We start from the raw sequence: 22,998 nt of genomic DNA, 5'->3' as shown, positions 1-22,998 counted from the left end.
GGACATGTTTGGCTAAAAATATGTTACCAGCTTGATCTGTTTCTTTTTACACTTTTGATGTTGCTGCTGGAATGTCACATATGTGGTTCACATTGTATGTCTACTGGGTGGCACCCTTCTAGACAGGAGCTGCTCAGAATAGGATTATTGGAGAATTACTCGACTATACCAGCCCATTTGAGTGAGTCCTTGAGAATCCGAGTCACGAGACTGCACATTGGTGCAGCTGAGGGAGACATTGGTGGGTGAGAAGGAGGGAGGGCAGTTATGGAGAGAGTGTGATATGGTCGTGGGAAGGGGAGGTGGTGGCTCAGACTTGGCCCTGCTGCCTTGCTAAGTGACCCAGGGAGTCACAAGGAGCCGGGCGATGAGAGATGGGGAGGGATGGAGCGATGGAGACCTGCTTCCCCCCTGCCTCTCACACGGACGGATGCCAGTTCCTGCAAGGTCACGGGCACCCAGGGACTCTCTTCCAACCCTCCCTCCCCCAGTTCACGGCTGTGCAGCCCCTAGGCTCCATGCTACATTGCGATGGTTCTAGCTTATCCTGCTGAAAGCGGTGAAGTCCTGATTTAGAAAGCAAGCTCCCTGGCAGTGTTAGGCAATTGGGTACCACACATGAATCCAACTTAATCAAATCTCCTATGAGGCCCTGTGACAAGAATCTCACCTGCCCCCTAACCAGCTGTATTTCTGGAAAATTTGTGTTAGCTGATATCCTTAAGAGCGGGAGTTTTCAGAAACTTCACAGATGGCTCTGAGATTTCATCAAACCCTGAGGAACCTTGGGGCTTTCTGTCAAATAAATATAAAAAAATATGTTTCTGCATGGCCAGGCAGCTTAGAAAAATGTTTGCCAGCCCTTCAACATGTCAGCAGCCATCGCCCTGCTTCCCAGTGTCTAAGGAACAATATGTCAGAGGTTTTCTGCCTCAGAGCTGGAGATGGAAGCCACTCAGGGATGGATGTTTGGTTTTTGTATATTTCTTTACTTCAATCTCATTTCTCCGTGTCAAGAGCACAGGCTTGTATCAAGTTGCCTGACTAACAGTTCTCTTTGGAGGCAGGGAGGCCTTAGTGGGATGTGAGCAGAGACCCTAGGACACAGAATGTCCAGTTTGAAGCATTTGGACAGTTGCTTGGGGGAGCCAGTGAGGGAAGGGGACCAAGATGGTAGACTGTCCCGCATCACATGCCAGCCTTGGGACAGGGCCCGTACTCTGATCATTGTTTCGAATCTCAGAGAGCCCGTAGGGTAAGTGCTATTATCTCTGTCCTACAAACCGGAGACCACAGTTTCCCATCCTTACATGACTCACCAGGACCACACATTGGCACAAAAGTCTGCTGAGCCCACAGCTGAGGTCACTGCAGGATGTGTGCTGGGCCCTGGGAAACGGGAGGAGAAGGTGAGTCCTGTTCTGAATGCCAGCCCCTGTGTCCGGCAGACAGCCCACCTGTGGGAGGAACCCACAGCAGATGCTGCAGGGCTGTGGGACCAGTGTGGACCAGACAGGGCAGGATAGGACACAGAGCAAATGTGTATTTTAGATCCTGAACTCCACAAACCAACACTCCTGGGGCCCGGTATGGCCCTCAGAGCCCCAGATGGATAAAAACAGCTAAGAATGCAGTAAACTTACATTTATCTTGGGATCTAAGAGCATGCTCTGTTCTACAAAATGAGTTTGAAAAGGACAGAAATCCCCAGATACCTCATGTGACTCTGGGCCAACAGTCCATGAGGATGACCAGGCTAAGATAACTCTGGCAATGCCTGCTTCAGCAAAATGCCACGTTGGGCTATTTCAGGCTGCTTCCTCTGTCTCAGTTCTCCCAGAAATCTTTCCAGCTCAGAGCAGGAAGGGCAGGGTTTGAGTATCAGAGGACAATTACTGTGCAGTCACTAGATGACAAGACCTAACTCTGACCCCCGCCCTGGCCCTGGCCCTAATCCTAGCTCTGGAGGAAGTGAAATGCTGCATAAATTAAGACCAGTGAGAGCTGATTATTCAGGCTTAGAGTGACTGGAGATGGAACTGCGGCACTTTTTCCCTTGCTAAATGAAGTTAATATATGTATTTTTTACTTGCTCTGTGGTTAATAGAGCAAACTACTTTTTCTATAACCTTTGCTCTCACTACTTCCAGTAACCACTCACCACTGAAAAATTTCTTAATGTGTTAACACATTAAAATACACCTCTACTAAACCCAGAGGGCAGACTGTGACAGCGCTGTTTTCCAGAAATGGCCACGGCCATATTTCTGGTTCCACAGGCTCTTCTAGAGCCTTTCCCCTCCCCATCAGCATGTCAGGGAGGGCCGCTCTGTTCCACAGCCAGGTGCCCCCCCACAGGGTCCACACAGGCCTCACACGCCCCTGCCCTGATCCAGACCCAGTCACTGAGCAGTCTTTGGAAATGCATTGGTCTGCTCTGGCTGCCGTAACCAAACCACAGGATGGGCGACTTACACATCACACAGTTACTGTCTCACTGTCCTGGAGGCAGAAGTCTGAGATCGTGGCATAGGCAGGCCACACTCCCCCTGAAGGCACTAGGGAAGAATCAGCTGCTGGTGGGCCTCTCTCTTAGCTTCTGATAAGTGCCTGGCTTGTGACAGTATCCCTCCAGGCTTTGAGTGACAATTTCCTGTGTGTGTGTGTGTCTGTCTGTCTCTAAATGTCCCCTTTTGTATAAGGACACCTGTCCTATTGGATTAGGACCTGCCCAGCTTCAGTATGGCCTCATCTTAATTATATCTGCAGTGGCCCTTTCTCCAAATAGAGTTATATTCAGAGGAGCTGGGGGTTAAGGCTTTGATGTGTGAATTTGGGGGGGGGATACAGTTCAACCCATAACAGAAGTGCTCCCCCTTCCTATTAGGAACTGTGGTCCCCACCTCAGCCCTGGAGACCCAGCCCCCCGACGTGGCCTCTACCTCATCCACTTCCCTGCACCTCTGCTCCATCCCCCTTCCCGCTGCATTTTTCAGTTTCCCCACAAGTTGAGTGTACCTGCCTGGGTCTGGAATCAGCTCAAGATCTCTCCAAAACTCTGCCTGCTGTGGACATTGGAAGGAATTGTCCCTCTGACTGGTCCTCAGACCATCACGCCCTCTGGGTTGCACCCACCGTTGAACCCTCTGCTCCCTAACTCTGGACCAGACCTGAAGGCCGAGTGCTGCTCTCAGCTGCCTGCACAGGGACCCCAGCCCAGCCGGGCAAAGCCAGGGCCAATCCTGCCCAGCTCGGTCTGCCAGGCTGGGAATAAGGCAGCCGAAGCCCCTGACAGATTCCGGGCCAGATGATGGATGTCTGGAGCCTCAGACTTTAAGGAAGCTAAATGGCTCTGGCACTCGGCAACCTTTTGCGTCTGTCCTGATACAAGCGCCGGGGAAGGCACTTGAAGAGCCTGAGGCCATCAGTAGTTTGAGCTGCTGCTCTTTACCAAGGGCTGGATGTCATTCCTGCCTTAACTCACTGACGCCTCTGGAAGATGCCGCAGTTGTCCACATCCCCCAGGAGGGAATTCAGGATGGGGAGGGTTGTCGTGGAGCCTGGGCTCAGCTACAAGTGAGCGCAGAGCCGGTATCTGGGCAGTACTCCCTCTGCTACACCTTGATCTTCCCTCAGCCCGAGCATCTGTCTGGGTCCTGCCCCAGCAAAGAGGCCTGGATAGGACTCTCCAGACGTTTCAGCCCTGCTCCCCTCACACCCACTGACGGCACCTCCCCTCGGGTAGGCTGTTTAGCCCAAGCGCCTGAGGAGGGGCACACAGGACACAGCTCACGGGGCAAGGCCCTGCTCCTGGGTCAGCCACCCACCCCTGGTGGTGCCACGCTGCCCTGCCTCCCTGCCTGGACCACTTCGGAGAACATCTCCTTTCCCCACATCTCGAGCGCTTTTCCACCGTCACAGAGACAGGAGCGACTCTGAGCACTTGGGATTGGATGCCTGTCAGCCTGCGGCAGAAATTCGTCTTCAGGTGGGGAGATGAGCACAGCTTGAAACCCTGAGTGGGAAGAGGGATTGAGAGAACCTTTCTTACCCTGACAAGGTGATGGGGAGGGAAGGGAGAAAGGGGCCCAGAGCCCCAGGTGGGGGGCTGCACGTCCCCCATCCCTGCCCTGCGGCACCTGCCTCCCTGTCTCGTGGGCAAGTGGAGGGAACTGAGGCAGCACCACCAGCTGGCAAAGCAGGGGTGCCGGGGATCTGCCAGGTGAGAGCTGAGGGTCCTGGGCTCATGCATTATCTCATGTCGTCCTCATCACGCCTCTAGGAAGCAGGTCTGTCACTATTCCAGTCCTAAGGATGAAGACACTGAATACCAGAGATGTTCAACTGAGGAAACAGGTGGAGAGATCGTAGGTACAACTAGGGAACAAAACCCATCTTCTTCAATGCAGTGACGTCCATGCTTGTGTGAAGCCCGAGAGGCTCTGGACCCGTGAGGACCACCTCTCCAGAGACCCAGTACTCCCTGCGCACAGGAGTTTCTCTTTTCCCTTGGATGCCGCCCCACGTAACCTCAAAGGAGTTTGAGGGGAGGCCACTGTGAGTGTACTTTGCTCTCAACATCCCATCAGCTGCCTTCGATCAGGAAATGACCTTCCCGTGAGGATTTTGTAAAGCAAACAGTCGTCACATTAGACAACAGAAGTAGGGAACTAAAACAGATAGCTAGTGGGAAGCAGTTGAATAGCACAGGGAGATCAGCTCGGTGCTTTGTGACCACCTAGAGGGGTGGGATAGGGAGGGTGGGAGGGAGGGAGACACAAGAGGGAGGAGATATGGGGACATGTGCATGCATATGGCTGATTCACTTTGTTATACATCAGAAATTAACACACCATTGTAAAGCAATTATACTCCAATAAAGATGTTTAAAAAAAAGAAGTAGGGAACTAGGCTGACCTTGCTCTCAAGGATCGGATAGGAGAGGACCAAGGGCAAAGGATAACAGAAAAATCTAACATATCTGAAACTCTGTACAAAGCTAACAAGATAAGATTTTCTAGAAGACTCCCGTTTAGTTAGTGTGGGATTCAGGGCATCAGGTGACTGCTGTGAACCTTGGCACGCAGAGCCCAGCCTTGTCCCAAAGCACGGGCTCCACTGTGTCTGAAATTGCCACCAATCAATCAGGAAGATATCCTTTCATTTGACCATCACAGATGTGGACAGAAACAAAATGCATCTATTCCTTTAAATCACATAAGGGAAGAGTGAGCATTCTGGGAACCCGGCTGCCAGTGGGGTTTGGTGTGGAGAACCTGGAGTTAGCTCACCAGCGCAGGGCAGCTGAAGGGCCTGGTGGTCAGACCACAGAGGAAGGCTGGCTGCCCTGCACACAGTTGGCAGAGGGTGGTCCCGGTGGCAAGTGCGTGGTGGGGTGCATGAGGTTGGGGCCACCGGCCTCGGCTCCGACATCGCTGAATCACTGCAGATATGTGTGTGGGGCATCCCCAAGTCCCAGAGCCTCTCTCTAGACCTTGACTCCCACTGCCCTGGTCTGATAAAGGGGCCCATCGCCTCCTTTTCCCTCCGTCCTCCTTGTCCAAGACTGCTGAGAACCCTAGTACTTCTCTTTATGTTTCCTTTTATTTTCCTTGTCATCCTGGGTCCCCGGCAGTTTATTTTCCTTTGTTAGAACCTTTTGATTTTTCAGAGAACACTAGCCAAATGTCTGGAGATGCTGTGAGCAGTGATTGCAGGGGAACAGCTCTTCTTCGAGCCCGTTAGCTACAGTTGCTAGGCTGGCTTCTACTGCCTGTCACACGCACGTGCGCACACACACACACACACACACACACGTGCACACAGAAACCCTGTGAAAGCCTGGGTAAACACTATTAACCCCAAATGAATGATGATAGTGAAATCAGCCCTAAGCTACAGGCTAATGGAATGATATATTCATTGTGCTGCGTAAGAACAAGGAAAAAGAGTGGGACCCGTGCCACATTTCATTAGCCAGTGGAGTTCTGCAGAAATGGCACTGGGTACCAAATGGCTTTTTGTTTCCTAGAAGCTGTCTGCTGCTTCAGCTGGTCAGGGCTCAGGTGGTACTGCTGGCTCTTCTGAGAGCTTGTACCCACAGATGCAAGGTTGTAGGACAGCTGTCTTGGATTCCTCCTTCTGGCAGCTTCCTACGTCTGCCCCTTGGCATTTGGAGGCTGTCAAAATGCTCATGGAGAGCAGAGGAAATTCATTTGGAAGTGGGCAAACTAGAGCCGGCACCGGGTGTCAGTAATGTCTGAATTCTCCCAATGGAGGTGGCATTCCGATGAGCACCACCCCAGCTCAAGGACAGTCACGGGCACTGTTTCCACCTCCGCAGTGTGGGAGGCACAGGCTGAACTTAAGATCTGTTGATATACTGATGCTTAAAACAATAGAGCAGTGTTTCAGTTGGGCACAGAAGGAAAAGCTTGCCTCACCTTCCCTGAATGAGCTTAGGGAACATTTTAGAAAATGTTGAGAACACAGGCTGAAGAGTCATCCAAATGCATACACCCTACAGGCAGGGTCTTCCATTAAAGAAAGATACATCACCCTTCTTTCATATTTTCCATTGACAACTGAAAACCTGGCCTGTTCAATGGCCTCTGTGACCCTTTCCTCATGACACCCTGTTGCCCCATACTCTATAGGAGTTGTAATCTGGAGATAAACAAGAGAATAACATTGAAAACTGCAATGAATTTTTCTCAGTGGGACATAAGTTCTGGAGGGCTGAAAAGATACATTTCAGCCTCCTTCTGCCTCAAAGTTCCTAGACCATGTAATCTGGGGGGTCAGTCTCTTTCCTGGGCCACACACTGATAATGACTTTCTGCTACATGGTTCCCATGGACGGCAGGGATGCACACAACACGTAAAATTCCACACACTCCTGTAACCTGGGGCATGTGGTGTAGGGGATCCCATTGGATTTGACCAATCAAATATTTCTGCAACACGTCATTCTCTGGTCCTCCCTTGACACCTGGTTTGAAGTTTCCTCCTTTGAGGTCCCTTCTTCAGAATGATGTGACTCCTCAGACTCCTAGGGAAACCTCGTTTGCCCAGCGTGGGCACCTGAGACCGTGGAGTGCTCTGGACCATGTTCCTGCTGCACAGATGCATCTCTCTGCTTGTGGGCATCCAGTGATGACCTCACTTCCTACTTAGATCACTCAGCCTATGGTTTGCTCTATGTCTCTGTCTCCTTTTTACACTGAGCATAACTCTGTTCTGTGCCTTGTACTCAAGGGTCCTAGTTCTAGCCCTTGAGATAATAGACATCAAACTAAGATTATTCTTTTTTCTGCATAAGAGATTGTTTTCCTCCTCAGTTCTTAGTCATTTAGAGGCCAAATAAAAATGATTCAGATAGAATTTGGATCAAAATCATCACTCCTCTTTACAGTCAGGTCATGGTGCCGCTTTAAGCCACAGGTTACAAATAATGTCAAGCCCACAGATTCCTGGGTGTGACTGAGATTAGCCATTTTCCTTCAGTTCCATATCTGGTTCTTGGAGCCCCCAGATTTCAAGGGTCAGGGAGACAGCAGCTATACTTCTCTTGGGCCTGAAACTAAGCCAGTAGCTTCTGAAGCCCCTGTGTGATTCAGTAATGCGCTCTTACAGAACACAGACCCTATGTCCTAATGGAAAATGACTGAATATTGAATACCTGAAACTCCATCCCAGGTTATGGTGCCTGAAGACAATGATCATATTGTCTCTGGAATCTGAGCACAATCCCTGCAAATCTTTCCCATGCAGCACAACTGTCTTCTTTCCCCGAAACGTGTCCCAGCCTGTCTACGTATCTCCAACATGTGGAATTGAACGCAAACAGAATGATAGTCCAGGTGGAGCCTGCTGAGTCTGGAAATGATGCTTAAGCCTTCTTTCACTGGCATATTATGGCCAGCAAACATACTAAATTAGAATATCATCACCTCGCAAGGCACTGAGCATTGGATCCAAGGATGCTCAGATATAAATCTAGGGGAGTTCACACCAGGGACTCCAATGTGGGACATGGCTGAGAGCCACGTAGAGATCAGCGAGCCCAGCACAGGTGACGCCAAGGAGGGGGTTGGGCATCCATATTTGTGAGTCAGCAAGCAGGGCTGGCACCTTATGCCCTGAGTCCGTGTTTGTCCACAGCCGCGGGTGTGAGTGTGCTATTATCTCCAGTTTACAAAGCAGGAAACGAAGTTCTGAGAGAATAGGGACTGTCCCAAAGTCACAGCCCAGATTCAAACTCTGCTGGGTGTTTCTTTGAAAGCCTGCGTGAACACTTAAAGTTCTTTGAGTTATTTTTGGTCGCTGGCCTGTGTTTATAGAATGCTTAACATCCTCAACATCGGGCTGCTGGAGACCACACGAGATCCCTCAGCGACTTTGCATCTTCAAATCCTATACGTTTCTGGAGCCATCTTCCCCTGAGCGTTTTTGGAAATCTAAATGAGATACTACTCTTCTAGAGTAAGGAGCCAAGGGTTTTTCCCCCAGCCATTAAGGATCCTTTGAGGGTCTGTGGTTTTCGCAGTTACTTTGAGTTTTCTACGGCATTTCCCACCTCCACTCTGCAACTTTGCTTCTGTGAGTGTGAAATTCCCTCCACTTGAATACAGCTAAAAAGCTGATTACAGTGCCTCTTTCACTTACTTCCAGACAAAAAGTCACTAACAGAAGGTATTGTAGAGAGAGATTTTGCTGAAGTTAGGGTGAAAATGGAGGTGGTTTGGGGATGTTGCATCATAAAAGCCCAAACTACACAACTTAACATTGGCACCATCATTCCTAGAGGTTGCCCAGCTATTCCTGTTGCCAAGAATTTCTCCCTAGCTGTATTTCTGCTCAAGCCCTATCACCAGAGATGAAGCCTCTTTCTCGTCACTTTTGAATGTACACACACACACACACACACACACTTCAGAAATAAAGATCCACAAGGAAAAAAATATAATGAAGTACAACTGTTACATATCAGAGTAGTACAAATGTGGATTTCCGTCATTCTATTAGCTTCTCTATGCTTTGTAATTCATCTCTAATGAATATTTATTGCTTTCATTACAAGGAAAAGGGAAAAAGGAAGCATTATTTTTAGTTTAAAAAGAAATCATGTAAAAGAGCTCTTGTTTCAGGGGACGTGAGGCAGGAATAATCTTTCTTACCTCACTGTTCATTGCTGGCTCTTCTGACCTCAAAGCCTTTGTATTTCAATCTTCTTTCTTTTAATGCTTGAGGAGAGGAATCTAGCAGGGGGTCTGATAAAAGAATTTGAAAAATGGGCTTTTCTATGTGAAGCCTTACTTACTTCTAGAACAGAATAATGCCCGTTCAGCTAGTAATTGCTCCAGACTTCAGGAAAGACAGGACTTCCCTGCTCCAGGAAACGAAGGGTTTTGCAATTGTAGAACCCATTTCAATTACCGATTAGTGTTTAGAACTGCTACTTCAATCCACTGCTAGGAGGATTTATATCCCCTGGATACATGCTCAGGAGAAAACGACTGCAAGGGCTGATCAGTTTCTGGCTTTAAGATCTGATGCACAAGTCCCACATTTTTGGGCTTTCAATGTGGATTCTGAGTGAAGCCAAAAGATTCCTGGGCCGGAAACCCGAGATTCAGAATGGCCTATAGCAGGCATCACAGGCTCCTTGGCAGCAAGTGGCCCGAGCCTTTCTTAGATGTTTCCTCTGAGCATTCGTGTCCTGTGTGTACCCTCTGCTTGGTTCGGTCTCTCTTTGCAAACCTATTCTTCCCTTTCATATTTGGAGTTTGTGTTTGGCCTCTTCACCTCTGGATGAGAGAAGTCACATCTGCAAACCAGAAAGATACCCACAGTGGCCGAGAGCCTGGAATTATCCAACTTTGGCTCATTTATCATGTAACTAGTGGGTTCCAACCACTCAGAGCCTCAATACCCGCATATTAACATAATGTTATGGTTATTATGAAGATAGTACAGAGCATTGCTTACACATGTAATAAAAAGCAGATGGTACTTAGTGTCACTCAATCAAGCTTCCCTCAAGGACTTTGATATGAAACTGAACTGTTGGATTTTCCTGCTTTGGACTAACTTTGATATACTGCTTTGCCTGGGGTGTTATTGCAGACACTCGCTTGAATTCTGTCTGCTGGCTTCTGCCTCAGCCTATGCAGCCTTTATAAGGGGGGAGATGGATAAACAGCCATTTATTATTCCTCATAAGTTGACTCTGAGATTTTGAGAACCCTCAAGGAAATCTCAAAACATAATGCACTAAGGTCTAGAAATAAACATTGTTTTCTCTTTTCTTTGCAAGATTAAATTTACGAAGAAATACCATTGATTTCTTTGTGTGTGGAAGTGGTAAAAATAATTTTAATTATTAAAAATGAAAAATACAACTGCCTAGAGCATCCAGCCAGTGAATTATCTCTCCCTAGGCAAAACCCCCTGGAAAGTCATATCCTGGTTAGAAGTTATCATGGTAAGAATATCATTATTTCTTAATGCATTGGCCTGGGCCAATTTTTGTCAGAAAATCATTATGAGAAAATATCTTCTTTATGAAATGAGGCTGGTTTTTATACAATGTGCTTTCTTGATTGCTCTTCTTAATCATGCTAAGAAAGTCTTCAAACACTTTCATTTTCAAATATGAATTGCGATATGTGGATTGTATGCAGTATTTATTTTTAATTTTAACCTCTTTTCTCTGGTAGCAGAAGCATTTTTAAAGTTTGTTCAACCAAAGTGGTTTAAAAGTGGATATTAAAACACTAATTTGATAAGATATATGCACCCCACTGTTTATAGCAGCATTATTTATAGCAGTCAAGATATGGAAACAACCTAAGTGTCCATCAATAGATGAATGAATAAAGAAGAAGTGGTATATATATACAGTGGAATACTACTCTGACATAAAAAAGTGAAATCTTGCCATTCGTGACAACACGGATGGACTTTGAGGATATTACTAAGTGAAATGTCAGAGAAAGACAAATACCATATGATTTCACTTATATGTGAAATGTAAACAAAACAAAACAAAGAAATGGACAAAACAAAACAGAAACGTATTCATAAATAGAACAAATTGGTGGTTGCCAGAAGCAGGGGGTATGAAGTGGGAGTAATGGGTGAAGGGGGTCAAAATGTACAAACTTCCAAAAAGAAAAAAATGTATAAACTTCCAATTATAAAATAAATAAATCATTGGGATATAATACACAGCATGGTGACTATAGTTAATAACACCATATTGCTTATTTGAAAATCGCTAACAGGATAGATCTTAAAAGTCCTCATCACCAGAAAAAAAATTTTTTCTGACTATTATGTAAGGTGATGGATGTTAACTTGACTTATTACGGTAAGCCCTTTGTAGTATATAAAAGTGTTGAATCTATATGCTGTATATCTGAAACTGATATAATGTTATGTATCAATTTTACCTCAATAAAAAATATAGAAATGTATTGATTCAGACAGTTTCAAATGACTCAGTTTGATTTCATTCAGAGAAAGAGTAACAGATTGTTGAATATAAGATGAGGAAAGACTCTTAAATGTCTTTTAGAGTCATCTTCCCACTCCCTGTCTTAAGTCAACACACACGCTGTGTTTACAGGTGGGGGCCTGAGAACACTGGGGCCTGAGGGATGCAGACACCTTCCAAAGTCATCTAACTCTCCACCTGCCCTACTGCTGACCCAGGTGTGTCATCACTGCTGGTCCGTGTTGTCCCTAGGTCTCCACCTGACTTGGTCTCCTCCATTTATTTCACAGGGTTTTGGTTTAAACTTGAGGATACTTTTTTGCAGACCTTCGTAACAAAGGATCAGTGTGAGGGTCATAGGATTCATAAATAATCTGTTTGTCAAAAACGATATTTCCTATATGTGATAGGAAAATTAAAATAAAGGTTTCATTGATTTTTTTCTGGGTGCCCCCAAACATTGCTCAGAACCACTGATGCCTCTTGGGTCCTGTTGCCTCAAAGATGATTTCCTGCCAAGATGCTGTTGCAGGTGGGGTCCCAAGCGGCTCAGGAAATATTTTCAGAGAGACGCACCTGATCTAAGCTGCTGTTTGGGCATTGGGGTTATCACCTCTGAAGAGTGAAGAACTTGGGAGAATGTCAGGAAACTGCATGCCATTTTCAAAGTCACAGCCAGAGGATGTGACACGTGAATCTTTTGCTCATTTATCCTCTTCTTCATTCAACAGTGATTGATTGCTGACTACTTGTCAGCTACTGGGCTAAGGACTGGGAATTTAGTCAACAAGATAAACATAAGCCAATTTTTTTCCCCACATTGGTCTTAGGCAGAGCTGTGTAGGCTGGTGGGTATAACAGACAATTAGCCAGTAATTAGTAGTTTGTTAAGTAGGATCAATGGGAAATTCAATGTCCATTGGAAATATTAGAAAGGGGTACCTAACCTGAGAGTAGGATACGGTCACACTAAAGTCTGAAGGATGAGTGGGGATTTGGAAGGGGAAGCGTGGGAGGAAGGGTATGACAGGGGCAGGGAGTCTGCCTTTGAAACAGCCCTGCAACAGCAACTCAAGGAATCCCAAACTCCGGTGTGGCTGGAGTGTCAGAGCTAAAGAAAGAGTGGCTCATGATAAGTTGACGGTTGAATTGGATCACCATCCCAGCCTTTTATGATACAAGTTAGTACTTGCCTCTTGCTGGTACTCTGTGGACACTTCCAAAGTCATTTGAACTCTTATTGGGAAGGCAAACTTGACATCCATAAAACAGACCAGCACAAGGAAAATGATATAAAGTGACAAAAAAGTACACGAGAAACAAAACAAGTTCTAATAAGATGTCAGCATGTAGAGGGAGAGAAAGCAGAGTGGCTCATCATAATTGGGGGGTGATTTCATGGATTACGCTTGGCTGTAAATGTCAGGAAAATACCACAAAATGTGGATTATTTTCCCCATCGAGTGAGAATTCTGTGAGAGGAGGGAGTTACTGCTGATATTAGCCCAGCCTCTCATGGCATCAGGGGGTGATCTGTGACCTTGCTATTCTTCAGCATTTCCTTAGATCTTGGCATGCAGCCCGGAGGACAGCTACATTCAGGAATCGGCAGAGGCACTTTTTAAATTTCTCCCTCCCACCTTCCCTATCCCACCCTTCTAAGTGGTCACAAAGCACCGAGCTGATCTCCTTGTGCTATGCAGCTGCTTCCCACTAGCTATCTATTTTACATTTCGTAGTGTATATATGTCCATGCCAGTCTCTCACTTCGTCCCAGGTTACCTTTCCCCTTCCCTGTGTTCTCAAGTCCGTTCTCTAGTAGGTCTGCGTCTTTATTCCTGTCCTCCCCCTAAGTTCTTCAAAACCATTTTTTTTAATATTCCATACGCATGTGTTAGCATACGGTATTTGTTTTTCTCTTTCTGACTGACTTCACTCTGTATGACAGACTCTAGGTCCACCCACCTCACTACAAATACTTCAATTTCGTTTCTTTTTCATGGCTGAGTAATATTCCATTGTATATATGTGCCACATCTTCTTTATCCATTCATCTGTCAATGGACACTTAGGTTGCTTCCATGTCCTGCCTATTGTAAGTAGTGCTGTGGTGAACATTGGGGTACATGTCTATTTTTTTTTAACATCTTTATTGGAGTATAATTGCTTTACAATGGTGTGTTAGTTTCTGCTTCATAACAAAGTGAATCAGTTATGCATATACATATATCCCCATATCTCTTCCCTCTGTGTCTCCCTCTCTCACACCCTCCCTATCCCACCTTTCTAGGTGGTCACAAACCACCGAGCTGATCTCCTTGTGCTATGCGGCTGCTTCCCACTAGCTATCTATTTTACATTTGGTAGTGTATATATGTCCATGCCACTCTCTTACTTTGTCCCAGCTTACGCTTCCCCCTCCCCGTATCCTCAAGTCCATTCTCTAGTAGGTCTGCATCTTTATTCCCGTCTCTATTTGAATTATGATTTTCTCAGGGTACATACCCAGTAGTAGGATTGCTGAGAGGCACTTTTGACAGCACAGCCTGAAGAACTGTGTCACCATGGGTCTCCAGTGTTAGAATTACTTGGGGTACTTGTTAAAAATGCAAATACCTAAGCCCTAGGAAAATCCTACTGAATTAAAGGGAACAAGGCCCTGGAATCTATATGTTCAAAGGCTCCCCAATACTTCTTAGGTCCACACAATTTTGGGAAATATTGATAGGGGTTTTAGTGTGCATGTGCTTATATATTTCCAGGGTGAGGAATAAAATAGGCTGTAATAGCACCAGTTTTGGGGGTGACCAAGGGGCATTTCAGAGGTGATGTAGTGAGGAAAGCTGTCTTGTCTGAGGCATTGACACTCAGCATGTGTTCTGGGGACGGGGTGCCTGCAGGGATCTATTTGTTACCAGTATGCAATGTGAAAGGAACTTGTACTAAAATATAAATCAGTTACTTCACTAAAAACACACCTTAATACAGCTGGCTTTTTCTTTAACTTACAGCAAAACTTTGTCAATGAAGGAAGCAGTATGTTTTTGTTTTGTTTTTTCCTTTTTTTTTTTAATTGAGGTAACATTGGTTTATAACATTATATATGTTTCACGGGTACAACATTATATTTTGACTTCTGAATATACTCCAGTGTCCTCAGCACCAAAATCTAGGGTCCATCCCTCACCATTCAATTGACCCTCTTTATCCATTTCACCCTCACCCCTGCCTCTTTCCCTTGGTTGACCACTTTGTTTTTTGTTTGGTTTTGTTTGTTCATTTATTTTGAGGGTTGTTATTCCCATATGAGTGAAATCATACTGTAGTTTTTTCTCCACCTGACGTATTTCACTTAGTATAATACCCTCAAGGTCCATCGATGCTATTGCAAGTGGCAAGCTTTCATTCTTTTCTGTAGCTGAGTAGTATTCCATTGTATGTATATGTATGTGTATACACCACATCTTTTTCCTTTCACCCATTGACGGACACTTATGTGGTTTCCATGTCTTGGTTGTTGTAAATAATTCTGCAATGAACATCAGGGTGCATACTTCTTTCTGAATTAATGTTTTCATTTTCTTTGGACACATACCCTGAAGTGGAATTGCTGGATCATATGATAGTTCTATTTTTATTTTTTGGAGGAAACTCCATACCGTTTTCCATGGTGTCTGCACCAAATTTACATTCCCACCAACAGTGCACTAGGTTTCCCTTTTATCCACATCCTTGCCAACATTTATTTCTTGCCTTTTCAATAACAGCCATTTAAAACAGTGTGAGGTGATAAGTCATTGTAATTTTGAGTTGCATTTCCCTGGTGATTAGTGATGTTGAACATTTTTTCATGTTGCTGTTGGCCACCAGTATGTATTCTTTGGAAAATGCCTATTCAGCTCCTCTGCCAGATTTTTAATTAGGTTGTTTGCTTTTTGTTGTTGAGTTGTATGAGTTTTTTGTATATTTTGGATATTGACCCCTTATCAGATATATGATTTGCAAATATCTTCTTCCATTCGGTTGGTTGTCTTTCTGTCTGGTTGATGGTTTTCTTCGCTGTGCAGAAGCCTTTTAGTTTGATGTAGTCCCATTGGTTTATTTTTGCTTTTGCTTCCCTTGCCTGAGGAGACAGATCCAGAATGATGTTGCTAAGATCGGGGTCAATGTACAAGTTCTTTATGGCATTGCAGATGGCCCTGCAATAGACACATGACCTTTTCAAAGACTTAACGAATGTAAATACTTCTGAAAAATGGCTCAAAACTATGAAAAGAGATTCCACAATCAAAATGAGCAAATGCTTACCTGCCTATAAAATATAACAATGGCTCACCTTGTTAACTGGAACTCAACTCTTATCACTCTGTATCACCTATGAGCTTGCTACGTGTTAGGTGAGGTGTCCAGAGTCAGAATGTCTCCAAGGGGCTTACGATGGCCCCGTGCACAGTTCTCTTTCTCATTCAATAATGGAAGCCTCGGGGTGGGCAGCTACTTTGCTCTGACTGGCCACCTGGGAGAAGCTCTTGTTTTGCAATAAATAATGTGTCAAACATTAAGCTTTTATTCTTAGGGCTTGTGTCCGTGCTTCTCAGGGAAGGAGACATTCTGGAGAGGGGAAAGTTGTTTCAGATCTTAAAGAGCTGGTGATCGCAGTGGCTAAGAGGCCCTTTGGAAAGGAGCTGAGTAGCTACTGTCCGTGTGGATGTGCAAAATTCCATAGAGCAAGGGGAGGAAGGTGGGGAAAAGCAAAACCAGCATCATTATAGACCACAGCTCTGAGATTTGGTAGGTCTTATTGCCAGGGGATCCATGGCACACTGATGATTCTAGGCATAGCTACTGAGTATTGAGATTCTTTTTTTAACTTTCAGGCATTTTCCATGCAATATCTTATTTTATCCTTGCAGCAACCTGGTGATCATGTATTTGTGCTTCATATTAACTCCATTTTATTGATAAGGGAGCTGTGACTCAGAAATTAAGAAACTTGTCCAAATTCACATGGAGGAGAGAAGAAATTGGAACCTAGGAACCTAGATCTGCCTCCCTGGGGGAGACTTGCTTTTAGCCAGTTTTCAGTTCTAAAGAGCAGTTAGGGCATTGACCTGATGGTGCCACAGACACTTGTGAATATTTGCCTGCAGCATGGGGGAAGAATTTGTCCAGGACGGGCTGTGACCTCCCTTAAAGATCGGACATTGGGAGTTCTTATGTGTCACATTTACAGATGTTTTATGCCATCCTGTTGAAAGTTTTACCTATATTTACAGGTTCACAGACTTTTGCATGTGAAATTTTACAAGCAGACAAGTTATAAAAAACACTTTTCAAATATTAAGTTTCTGATTGAACTTGTATCTCCTTCATTGGATTTTTTTAAGTGGGGATGAAGAGAGAATTTCAAATGTCATATACCCAGAGACAGCCATCTAGATTCAGGTGAAGAAAGGCACAGAAACATAATCAGACATTTATTAGTTATTGTCTCCAAGTAAAGAATTTACTTTGAAAGCTGTTGTTACAACCTGACAGATGTTCCTATCTTCCAAGCTATTAATCTCAAAACATTAATAATTGGTATCAATCTCTAGACTTGCAGACTATCATGCAGAAATGTAAGTTCACATCTTAATAACATGAGGCTTGAAATTATGTCAGAAAATGCACATTGTTTTTGTAAGGATTTTCCCTCCCAGGAAGTTGGAACTTATAAAATAATAAGATTTAAGCTCACCTCTTACAGATGTTATGTAGTGACAAAGAGTGAGTTTCAAAGATAGTGGGGCCTTCCACATCAATATTATTTAAAAGTTAAATTTAGAAGCCTGACAAAATGCAGCACTTCTCTTAGGTGTTGTGTAGATTTCCATTCATTGTCATGAAATGATAATATCCAAAATATAAAATGGTTTGTCTGGTGTACATGGATGGACACACATAAATGTCCTTGGGTGTGCGGACTGTATGTAACTTTCCATTTGCATGATACATTAAAATATATTGTATATTTGTGTGGTACGTTAAAGATACTTTTACACATTTCACATACATTATTTCATAGTTTCCAAAGCTTAGTCAACTGAGAATTAGAGAGAATACCTGTTCAAGCACCTCCATCTGGTGCCTAATAAGTTAGGCGTTGAGCCTGAGGTGGGCCTAGAACTCCTATGTGAGGGCCTCACTCCACAGCCACACTGGTGGCCCCCATGTAAACGCTCCCCTGCATTATACAGCACTGAGTCTCCGTGCCCCGGGTCCATTGTGAGGCACTGTTACCCTCCTGTAAATTGGCAAGCTTAATCACAGACTTGTAAAACAAACTTATTGTTAACAAAGGGAGAAGGTGGAGGGGGAGGGATAAATTAGGAATGTGGGAGTAACATACACACGCCACTATATGTAAAGTGTATAAACAACGCGGACCTCCTGTATAGCACAGGGAACTATACTCAATATTTTGTAATAACCTATATGGGAAACACAACATTGTAAATCAACTATACTTCAATTAAAAAAGAAATTAACAAAATTAATTTTAAAAAATAAAAATGCTTTGCTGAAAAAGAATGTTGGCAAGCACAGCCTAGGAGAATGCATCTCCTAGCTAGTGTTGTATATTGATGTTAAAAGAACTCGAATTTTAGGATGAAAATGGGTCGAAAACTTTGAACAAATACAAGAAACTACCAGAAAACATGTGATAGGTGAGGATTAAGATGGGGAAAAAGAAAGAAAAAGGCTCTGTGACAACTCATGGGGCAAGGGAAAGGTTTTACACCTGCTTAAGGCTAGAAAAGGCATTAAAAGAGAGAATTCATACTTTGTTAAGAGACCAAATGGCTGCAGTGTATTTACTTACAGAGAGCACTTTCTGAGCAAGAGAGGCAGATTATGGTGCAGAGGCAGAGGGGCCCAGAACCTGGGGACAAACAGCTCCTGCCACGAGGGCCGGAAGGCTTAAATACGGCACAGAGAACAGATTTTCACTGATGTGGAAACAGGCTCCCTGTTCTAACTGATCTGTCCCGAAAAACATCTGATTTTATGGACCACTGTTCTTTTACAAAAGGACCATTTGCAGGTCGGATAGAGCTGAGCAAAAGTTATAAATTTTGGCAACGCTGAAGTTATTGTCTACTTGGAAGACCCAATAATACCTGGTATTACTAGAATCCCTCTGATGACAAGCTTGAATATACTCTATGAAGAAAAATGTTTTCTTGAACATGCCATGATGAAAGACCACAGGCATTCAAGGTGATTTTGATTCATGCTCTCTTTTACCATTTCGCTTAAGAGGAGCCTTTACGCATCCACAGTTTATGTTCCTGTTCGAGGGAAACACATTTCATAAAAAATGTAACTACAGAGTATCAGTAGGAAAATCCTACCCTGACACTGAAATTCTCTTTCAGAAAAAGGGATTTACAAGAAATATTGTTGAGTTATGTGTGGGAAGGCAATTCTTGATCCATTTCCAGGGTGAGATGGTGCTCGGAAGCCCAAAGATTTAGGAACCAGAGCAAAACACCATTTCCTCTCACAGTTATTCAAACGTGCACCTGCAATTCTGTTTGGATTCAAATGTGTTCCCGAGAACAAGGCCACAGCTTACACTGGTTTTCTCAGGAACTGACTGTCCATTACTCCTTGAAAATCAGACTTCAGGGTCAGATCGCACAGCTGGACCCTGTACACCAGGCTCGCGCATAGCCTTCCGGGGCACTTGCCCTTGCCTGTAAACTGTTAGGGAAAAAGAGGAATGGTTTTCCTAATGTCAAACAAATACAACAGAGAATGCTTGCAGGAAATTGAACTCTAGCTGGTGGTAATTTATGAAAGAAGCATAGTGATAATTCATTTCTTCTCTGTATATTTCAGTAATGACATTTTAAGGTCATTTAAGTAGCAGGCAGAAAACACAGCCATCCAAGTGCAATCTGGGCACCCGAGGCCTGATGGAGGCCAGGTTGGGGAGGCAGTGGAGGCCAGAAGCCAAGGTATTGACAGGGTCTCGGTCCCCATGATCTCTGGGAAAATGATCACCAGTACAGTCGAGCGAAGCAGAGGCTGCGTTTCTAATTAAAGAAAGTTTTATATTCTTTTTCCAAAGGGAATAGTTTGAGTGGGATCAAAGGCACCTTAGGCTCTAGGGCGTGTGCTGAGTTCAGGGCACACAGGGAAGCGTGGAGAGGGCTCTTTCTCAGGGGCTAGGACCCTCACAAAGGCTCTCCCAGGAGGACACAGTCCTGGCGGGGGCTCCAGAGAGGTGGGGCTGCTAACTGCCTAAGTGGTCCCGATGGGCCGGGCTCCAGGCAAGGCACACAGCTTAATCCTCAGAAGACGCTGTGAGGCGGGCACCAGGCTGACCCCATTTTATACACAAGGAAACTGAGGCACAGAGGAGGTAAGGTATCAGCAGAGCCAGTATGGAGCCAGGCTTGGATGCTAGAGTCTGTGTCCTTAATCCCTGCACCCCCGCCCCGTCACTCCCCAGCATCCGGAAGAGTGAGAGGAGGTCCCCAGTGTCCCGGGAAGGGAGAGGAGGTGCCTGGGTGGAGGGTGGCCCCCGAGGTTGGGCCTGTCTGCCCGACCCTGCAGGCCTGTCCCTCCCCTGCCCAGGTTTTTAGTGTCACTTGCTCAAACGGCCCACCTGAAGCCCTTGGGGCAGTAACTGCTGCTGGTGGCCCAGAGCTGTCACATCTGCCTACAGTCCAGTTGGCCCATGAGCAGCTCTGGGTCCCCAATCTGTTCCATGCTTTGCATGGAACATTTGAGTTTGTCCTTCCCAGGACTCCGTGGGGAGTGAAAAGGCAGCCCTCAGTTTTTTCCCTGTTCTCCACTGATTGCCACACTCTTGAAATATGTTCTTGGGTGCCTTCTGCCATCAGAGAGTGAGCTAGGAGCGAGTATACAAATGTAAACAAGACAGTTTTACTCCTACAGGGCAGGGAAAAAGCATAGCGAACCAATGGCTTCAAGGAAGTGCTCTGGGTCTCTGGACACCTCACTTATCTTACTGATCTTCAATTCCTCACATCTTAAATGGGTATGAAAATAGATCTGTAGGTTTATTTTAAGGATTAGTTTCTTCATGTATTTAGCATCTCTGGGGGAGGGATAATTAGGAGTTTGGAGTTAACAGACACACACTATCATATATAAAATAAACAGCACAGGAAACTATATTCAATACCTTGAAATAACCCATAATGGAAAAGAATTTGGAAAATTATATCTATCTATCTATATATCTGAATCACTTTGCTGTACACCTGGAACTAACAGAACATTGTAAATCAGCTATACTCCAATCAAAATCAATAAACAAATAGGTAGGTAGGTAGGTAGGTAGGTAAAGTCTCATGCGATACTGGTGTGTAACAATTTTTTAAAGTGACGAACAGCACCTTTCAAACCACAGAAATAATAAGTGAGGGTCGGAGTCACTGTGATAGAGTAACCAGCAATGCCCCTTTGCTGGGGAAGGGAAGTCGGAATCTCTTCCCTACACAGAGCTTGCTATTTGAATGCAATCTGGCTCTGCCAGCTTTTCCTGGGCTGTGGGATTACATTGTTATACTTCACTATCATTGCTGGTATGGTTCTGCCCCTGGCTGCATCCTGCTGGAGTAGCAATGGATTTCATGAGAATGATGATAATGTAGAAAAGACAAGTGTGGCTTACATTACAACCTCTGAGAAGGAAACAGCAAAGAAGGATGTCAGAAGGATGCCATCTGATAAGAGATATCTCGGAATATACAGCCCAGGAAAACTTTGATCTTTTTTTTAAATCCCCCCACCTCTTATTTTCTCTCTGATACTTGCAGAGTGCAGCAGCAGTAAGGAGGTCTGTGTCCATGTCGCTTATCTCGGGCTTCTGGAGTGGATCTCAATTAGGGTGATCGTGTTGGGTTGCAAGGGCTGCTGTAACAAAGTACCACACACTGGGTGGATTAAGCAACAAAAATGTATTGTCTCACAGTCTGGAGGCCAGAAGTTCGAGATCAAGCCATCGTCAGGGTGGGTTCCTTCTGCAACTGCGAGAGAGGCTCTGGTCCAGGCCCCTCTCCTTGTTTCTAGTAATTCCTTGGCTCGTGGCAACATCACTCTTCTCCTCACCTGTGTTCTCCCTGTGCCTGACTGCCTCCCAAGGTCCCCTTTGCATAAGGACACCTGTCACATTGGGTTGGGGACCCACCAGACCCCAAGATGACCTCATCTTAGCTACTTACCTCTGCAGCAAACACATCTTCAAGTGAGTTCACATTCTTGGGGACGGGGGGTTTGGGCTTTGTCATGCGAATTTGCAGGGACACAATTCACCCGTAACTCTGACTTATTTATCCCATTTGGCCTGAGACTCTCCCAGTTTTGCACCAGAAGTCCTGCACCCTGGGCAACTCCTCAGGGGGTAGAAAGAGTTGTGTGGTTCTGAGGGCTGAAGACAGAGACAGAGAGAGCCTCCGTGTCCCAGAACCATTCCCGGAGGAATCAGGGGCAAGAAGAAGTTGCATGCGCTTGAACAATCTGTCAAGCAATGCTGTCTGGTGATGTCCTTAAGGGCCCTGGGATGATCTGGGGTTGGGGAGTGTAAAGATATTCTCACGTGTCTGGACAGTTCCCGTGTTTTAATATTTACTCTCTGTGTTGTGAATACACGCTAACAATCATGCTAATGGATTCTAGCCTAAAAACATCTTGGTGGACAGCTGATTTCCTAGGCAGCAATGGTCGTCTGTTCTGATTTTGCCTCCAGAGAAGTTCAGTTTGCAGCTGAACTTCAGTTCACCTGGCCAGCTCTTTACACAGACTTTCTCCAAGTCCACACCGACCCAGGACAAAGAAACCCACGGTCCTTATTTTTAAGAGAGGAAGTCGTGGCACAGAGCAGCTGTGTCTTGCTCAGAATTCTAACTCAAGGACCTGCGCTGTTGGCTTAGTGTGCTAGGGCTGCTGAAACAAAGTACCACACACTGGGTGGCTTAACCAACAGAAATTTATGCTCTCACAGTTCCAGAGGTTGGAAATCTGAGATCAAGGTGTCAGCAGGGATGGTTCCTTCTGAGGTCTCTGAAAATCTGTTCCAGGCCTCTTTCCTAGCTTCTGGTGGTTTGCTGGCAATCTTTGCATCCCGTGGCTTGTAGAAGCATCATCCTGATCTCTGCTTTCATCTTTACATGGTGATCTCCCTGTGTTTGTGGCTGTCTCCAATTTTTCCCTCTTCTAAGGTCACCCGTCATATTGGTTTAGGGACCCACCCTCCTCCAGGATGACCTCATCTTAACGAATTACATCTCGATTCACCCATAACAACTGTTTCCACTGGAGTTCAATTGTATTAAGACCACCAGAATCTCACAGAGGGATAGCACCCCCTCCCACAATGTGCTGGCCTAAACCAAACTCTGAGGTGCCCATGAATTGACTGGGATGTTCTTAAAATGTAGATCCTAACACAATGATTCTGGGGTGGGGTGGAGAGTCTG

This window comes from Lagenorhynchus albirostris, chromosome 8 (genome assembly GCF_949774975.1).
Source record: "Lagenorhynchus albirostris chromosome 8, mLagAlb1.1, whole genome shotgun sequence".
Lineage (NCBI taxonomy): Eukaryota > Metazoa > Chordata > Mammalia > Artiodactyla > Delphinidae > Lagenorhynchus > Lagenorhynchus albirostris.
This window is presented reverse-complemented; position numbering follows the sequence as displayed.